Source organism: Alosa sapidissima, chromosome 23, assembly GCF_018492685.1.
Source record: "Alosa sapidissima isolate fAloSap1 chromosome 23, fAloSap1.pri, whole genome shotgun sequence".
Classification (NCBI taxonomy): Eukaryota; Metazoa; Chordata; class Actinopteri; order Clupeiformes; family Clupeidae; genus Alosa; species Alosa sapidissima.
This window is the reverse complement of record NC_055979.1, coordinates 3,673,040-3,679,848: the sequence shown is the minus strand read 5'-3', so window position 1 is coordinate 3,679,848 and position 6,809 is coordinate 3,673,040. Positions and strand designations below refer to the sequence as shown.

General features: G+C 44.6%; 1 protein-coding gene across 1 annotated transcript in view; it reads right to left on the bottom strand.

The window, feature by feature from the left end:
- Window positions 1-3,653, bottom strand: part of thsd7bb (thrombospondin, type I, domain containing 7Bb) — an 82,375-nt gene extending 78,722 nt beyond the window's left edge. The window contains exon 1 of the mRNA XM_042081619.1: window positions 3,554-3,653. The gene's annotated coding sequence lies outside the window, so the exon portion shown is untranslated. The remainder of the gene's footprint in view (window positions 1-3,553) is intronic.
- Window positions 3,654-6,809: the final 3,156 nt, after the last annotated feature.

Sequence of the window (6,809 nt, the reverse complement as noted above, 5' to 3'; positions counted from 1 at the left end):
AGCAGCATAACGGCTCTTTTGCAGTGGACCTGTGGCACTCCTGGTGAACACTCCCAGCCGAGAGAGAGAGCACCATGTGTGTATTAAAAGGCTCTTTTGCAGCATCCCTGTAGCCCTCCCAGCTGAGACACCACCATGTGTATTAACAGCAGTGTGTGAAGCTCCAGAGGGCTCTGCTATGCCTGCCATCTGACAGCAGTGGAGAGCAGGGGACGCCGACCAGAGAACAAAACTCCTCTCCGGACGCTACAATTACTTTTATTTATGCTCTCTCGCCAAAAGGCCTGCTTAAGCGTGGCAGTTATGTCCCTCTGAATACATTTCCTAGATTGGCTGGTAATGCATCACCCGGCAGGAAAGCTGGGAATATTGCATGGAGGGTTACAGGAGCAGCGTATCGATTTGTATAAATCTCCCCACACAAAAACACAATGATGCACAGCTTTTAAATTGCCAGGTAAATTATCTGTAGTATATCAATTGGACGCTGTGTGCAGTAATATTTGGATGAGGGGAATAGCCATGTGTGTATGTGTGAGTGTGTGTGTGTCTGTTTGTGTGGGTGAGAGAGAGAGAGAGAGAGAGAGAGAGAGAGAGAGAGAGAGAGAGAGAGAGAGAGAGAGAGAGAGAGAGAGTGTTGGTGTGCATATGATGGTGTGTTCTCAGTATGTGGTCTGTCTGGACCATGCTGACCATTTGAACTCTTATCCAAAGGATGAGCAAGGGTGTCCAACATCATTAAATATTAAAACCTATACATAATTGATACAACTGAAGCTGTCACTCTGTCTGAGTCTCTCTGTGTACAGCTGACTGGCTATCATTAAGTGAACATTCATGCATATGTATATCCCTATGCATATCGGTCTGAGGTTGTTATATAAGCTTGTGCCTCTCTATGTTAAAGTGTGTGTGTGTGTAGAGTGGGTGGTGAATGCTGTTGTTTACCCATCCTTGTGTGTCCCCACAGACAACACTGGATAACGAGGTTAATGAGGAAATGGAGAGATAGGCGTGTCAGGGAGGCACGGGAGAAAGCATTGTAATGAGACACACACTGCTCTCCATGAATCTCTCACTCATATTCACTATCTCTCTCTCTCTCACACACACACTCACACACACACACACACTCTCTCTCTCCCTCTCTCTCACACACACACACACACACACACACACACACACACACACACACACATTCTCTCTCTCTCTCTCCCTATAATACCAAGCACTGTGAGGTGTCTGGAAGGTCACATGTTTATATGTGTAGGATAACTATTTACATCAACACATTTTCCTCTATCAGTGACTTGAATTGTGAAGAATTCTTTTTGTGCACTTCTAAGAAACTGCAAAAGCCACTCTCTGATTTTCCACTGGCCACAGCACGGCATGCCATAGAACCAGAACAAAGAAACCCGCAAACCCTCGCGGCTCTTTCAAGATGCAAGGTACAAGTCTTAATGCATGATTGTCAATGCAGTGCAGAGCTCTTTTCTCTCAAGTCGGCGCTTGTCTTTTTGCACCAGAGGGATCAGTGGCAGTGATTTTAAATATATCACACCTGGCTCTGAATTTTATCTCACACAAATTCAAACACTCTACACTGATAAACCAGTGGAAACACACACACACACACACACACACACACACACACACACACACATACACACACATACACATACACACTCACACACACACACAGTACACACACACACTGTCAGAGATCACATATGTGAAGGCTTAAAGGAGAATTCCGGTGTGATATTTCAGTTATTCCAGTTGCTGCTACTGGAAGCAACTGAATCCATGCATTTCCACGGAATTAACTAATTCCGTGGAAATGCATGGATTCAGTTGCTTCCAGTAGCAGCAACTGGAATAACTGAAATATCACATCCATGATAAATTCAAGATGGCGTTGAACGGTAAAATTCCTTAAGGTACTGTCTGTATAAATCGTATTGTAAATAATCTACAAGTGCTTTTTCAAAGTTCTCCATGTCTCGTTTTAAATGTCAAAGCCCCTGGAAGTCTATCAATGAAGTATGGAGCTACTTTGAGCCTCGTAAATGGTGTAAAACAGTGATTTATTTGCATGGCTAGGCCGATGCCCGAGGCACCACAACGAAACCCTGTTGGTAGCATTGGCTAACTAGTGCCAGATTCCTGAGTGCAGGGGACGAGCTGAGGTGAGCTATGAGACATACATTCACACTTGGTATCATGTTTCAAGACACTTTAGGTCAAAATCACACCGGAATTATCCTTTAAGTGGTAGCTCACATATTTTCAAGTAGTGAAAGCTCAACACCCAGAGCCACTGCCATGTCTACAATTCAGATGAGAGTGCATTGATCTAGGGTGATTAACATGACATGCAGTGTTTCTTAAATGATTGACGGTGAAACAGTGAATTAAATCCAGTGAAATTGCCATCAAAAAAAGCCAACAAAGCAAACAAGCAAGCAAGCCTGCACACGCACACACACACACACACACACACACACACACACACAAACATGTATACATATACACACACACACATCTATATCCACAGCCACTGCCAAGTGAGAGGGGGAAAAGAGTAGAAAAAAAAGATGTAGGCAAGAAGGAGAGGACTAGAGAGACAGATGGAGAGCTGGACAGGCAGAGAGAAGAGGAGAGGAGAGAGGGAGGAAGTGTGAAGAGGAAGGCGAGAGGGGAGCAGAGAGGTAGAGAGAGAGCGAGTTGCTTAAAAATCAGCAGTGTAGAGAGCCCATCTGGACTAACTGCAGGTACACAATCAGCTCAGACAACCTGAGTGGAAAATTCAATTAGGGTTTGGAGAGACTGTAGCCATATGTTTCATTAACGCTCATCTCCGCGTTGCTCTTGCAAAACAGCAGGCTGCAACCAAAGGCGGCCGCAAGAACCACCCGCCTGTCAATCAATATAAAATGGTAACGCTATATGTGAGCGCAGGACTGGCACATCTGTTTGGTATGATCAGCACAGGTATATTTAGCTCTCCATTTTGTATGTAGGGCTGTGCTGCTTTACATTGCACCACATTTGATACCCTTATAAGAACTTCCCAGCTTCAGACAACTAAATCATGCAAGCCTTGCTTCAGACAAAACGGCAACACACACACATACACACACACACACACACACACACACACACACACACACACACACACACACACCAACTGTCTAACAATTAGTATTTTGAAAATACATTTTATCTCAGCAACTCAAGCTGCTTGCCATAACTTTCCCTCTTGCAACACATATATGCTGTTAAACACAATCAGACAGACAGACAGGCAAACACACGCACACACACACACACAAAGCATGAATTTAACACATGCCAACAGCTTAACAAATAGTACCACATTTTAAAAATACATTTAATCTCAGAAACTCAAGCTGCTTGCCATAACTTTCTCCCTTGTGTACACATCCATACTATTGAAGACAATGAGAGAGACAGAGACAGACACACACACACACACACACATATACACATGCAGAGGAGAGCATGCTCCTTCTCTTATCTGACTTACTGATTCCGGGTGTCTCCCAAAGAGCTCCGTAACACTGCAGAATGCGAGAGTGAATGAGAGCGTCTGAGAGAGATGGAGCGAGAAAGAGAGAAGAGAGAGAGCGGGAGCAAAAGAGAGTGACAGAGAGAAACTGAGTGAGGAACAGATGGAGGAGCACAAAGAAAGAGAGAGGTGTAAAAATTCAGACAGAGCAGTAGTGGGAGGGAAATAGAGTGAGACAGAGACCCAGAGAGAGTGAGAGAATCAGAGAGAGAGAAAGAGAGATGGGGAATTCTGTTCCAAGCAGCGCTTGCGGGAAAGTGAGATACAGTGGTGTGGAAGAAGAAGAGACAGAGTAGGAGAGGGAGGGCAGTAGGGATACAAGCAGAGAGAGAGAGAGAGAGAGAGAGAGAGAGAGAGAGAGAAGAAAATAAAGAGTGGCGATGTGGCAGCAAGGGTCTGAAGGCTTGCGCCTGATTTTCTCTCTATTAATCTCTCTCCCATTCATGCTCTCCTTTTCTCACTAACATTCACTCAAACTAACTCCATACTCACATCTCTCTCTGTCTGTTACTCTCTCCTTACATACACACACACACCAACGAGCAGAAAGGGAAACGTGTTTGCTTTCTATTTTCTTTTATAGATTCTGCCTGTATGTGTTTCTATTGTATTTCCAACAAATAATGTGTGGAATTTCAAAATGGATGGGGAGCCTGTCATGGTCATCACACCCAGTGTCTCTGCAGCCCTGTTACATAACAGAAATCAATCTTTTGACTGAAAATTACTTTTTCCAGTTTATGTCTTTTGAGAAAGACTGTTGGTCTGCACCAACCTCTTCAAAGAGTATGCGGCGGGTTTGGCACTGAAGACACTCTAAATGTTTAGTTCTGGACCATCTTTCCCCTTTTCCTCTCAGACGACAGGCTTGAATAGGGTGTCCTTCATCTGACTCTCGGCCTCTAGCTCTGCCTCCGTGAAGCTTCTTCATTCACGTCTCAGCCATGCATGTCATTTACATTTACAACCGAGGCAAAATTCCCAATTCAACTGAGCAGAGCGTTCAATGCCACAAAAGAGGAAATTAAACACTCTGGATGTGTGTGTGGGAGTGTGTGTGTGTGTGTGTGTGTGTGTGTAATGGTGTCTATATTTCTGTGACTCAGCTTGTACACAAGCAGGAAGGTCTGTATTGTGTGCCTTTGTGTTATCATTTATGAGCTGTCAACCAAGCCCAGATTGCTTAGACATGGCATCATAAGGGCTTAATTTTTTACCGGTCTTATCAGAGGTTTTTTAGTTCACAGAGCGACTCAGACATTTTTCTCACGCTTTTATACGAAATGCTCTCATGACGAAACATCAGGAGGGATCATTGTCCAGCTACTCAATCACAGTCAGACTGTCTCATGATCGCTCCCATTGTGTCTCGACCTCTGCTTGACTCACCTGTTCATTGATGAGGCTGTGCTCCCTTGGATCTTGCTCTAAGAGCGTCTTCCTTGCCTGACCTCATTCCACCAGTAGCGGCAACAACATCCGAACATCTCTGGCCTTAGGGGGTCAATCCAAGAGCCATGAAAAACACGCTTCTTCACTAACCCCACGGACCCGAAGCCGGACCAACATAGCCCACAGTAACAGCCCACGGATTTATTACTGAGAAACACCTTGTACCATAGCTCCAGAGGTGCCTCTGATCGATGCAATGGATTCTGAGAAATGGTCTGTACATGGACTGCAAAACTGAGGAAGATCCCCTTGTGAGACTGTGTGGTGACTGGCATTGTTAATGTGCAGCTCACCTGCAGAAAGTAATTATAGGTGTGAGATTAGCGTCGGTGTCCTCGGGGACAACAACAGCCCTGTCTATTGATATTCATACTGAACCAGTGCATTTGAATTATTGTGCCCAGCCTTTTAACAGAGGCAAGGAGGCATTCACAAACCTTTGTAGTAAATGAGGGGACATGGCTTTTGGGCAGCCGTGGCCCACTGGTTAGCACTCTGGACTTATAACCGGAGGGTTGCCGGTTCGAGCCCCGACCAGTGGGCCGCGGCTGAAGTGCCCTTGAGCAAGGCACCTAACCCCTCACTGCTCCCCGAGTGCCGCTGTTGTAGCAGGCAGCTCACTGCGCTGGGATTAGTGTGTGCTTCACCTCACTGTGTGTTCAGTGTGTTGTTTGTTCCACTAATTCACCGATTGGGTTAAATGCAGAGACCAAATTTCCCTAACGGGATCAAAAAGGTTTATATACTTATACTGCTCTGTGTTGTGGGGTGTTATCATTTCAGATTTCACAATTAACAGGATGTGTTGAAGATGGAAGAAGCTTGTTGTACTGAAGATAGAAGGAGATTTTGTCCAACTTTAGAACTCAATCAGTTGACATTCACCCCTTGAGTGTAGGCCTAAGTGGTTTTCACTTGTTTCACGCCGTCGGCTGGACTGATGATGGAACTCAAATGACATAAAAGACAACTCGGCCAAGGAAGAAGTGTTGACACACTTCAGGCAAGGATAGAATCAAATAGAGAGGTAGACTTTTTTCTATTGTTTACTCAGAGCCATTTGATTTAGAATCAACAAACTCTTCTCTGTTGGTGGTTCTGTTTAAGCGTGGTTGGCTCCATTGTCTATCTGCAAATACTTTTGCGAGAGATACCCAGGAGTGTTTCATTAGTAGCGTCAGACTGCCATTGGTGAGCATACAAGACAGAACCCCAATGGGATGGGATTGATCATACACTTACACTTCCAAGAAAATCTTAAATTGTTGAATGTAACACTGATTTCTGCTGGGTGTGGAGACCAGACAAGGTGGTGTGAGGTGACATATGGTCGACTAAGCTCTGGTAAATTCGGAATGAGATGGAACGATCTGTGGCTTCACAATGAAGTCTCATCCAAGTTTCAGTTCACTGCTTGGGTGCTAAATGTACTCTCTCTCTCTGTCTCTCTCTCTCTCTTTCTCTCAGGCAATCACTCTCTCTCTCACACACACACATGCATTTATACACACATACTTAGTTTAAGAGAGTCCAAACCTAAATAAAAAATGACTTCATTAAATAAGAAAGGCTGCTGTGCATCTCTGTGTTGCTCTGACGTCTTGCTAGATCGAGGCTAGCATGGATTTACCAGTTGCATGATGATGGAAGGTGAATCGGGAATTGAGACTGAATTGAGAGAAGGAGAATTACTGTATACAGAATGAAATAACAGCAATTATTCTTGGTATTCTGGCGCAGCAAAGAGGGAGATGCTCTTTGC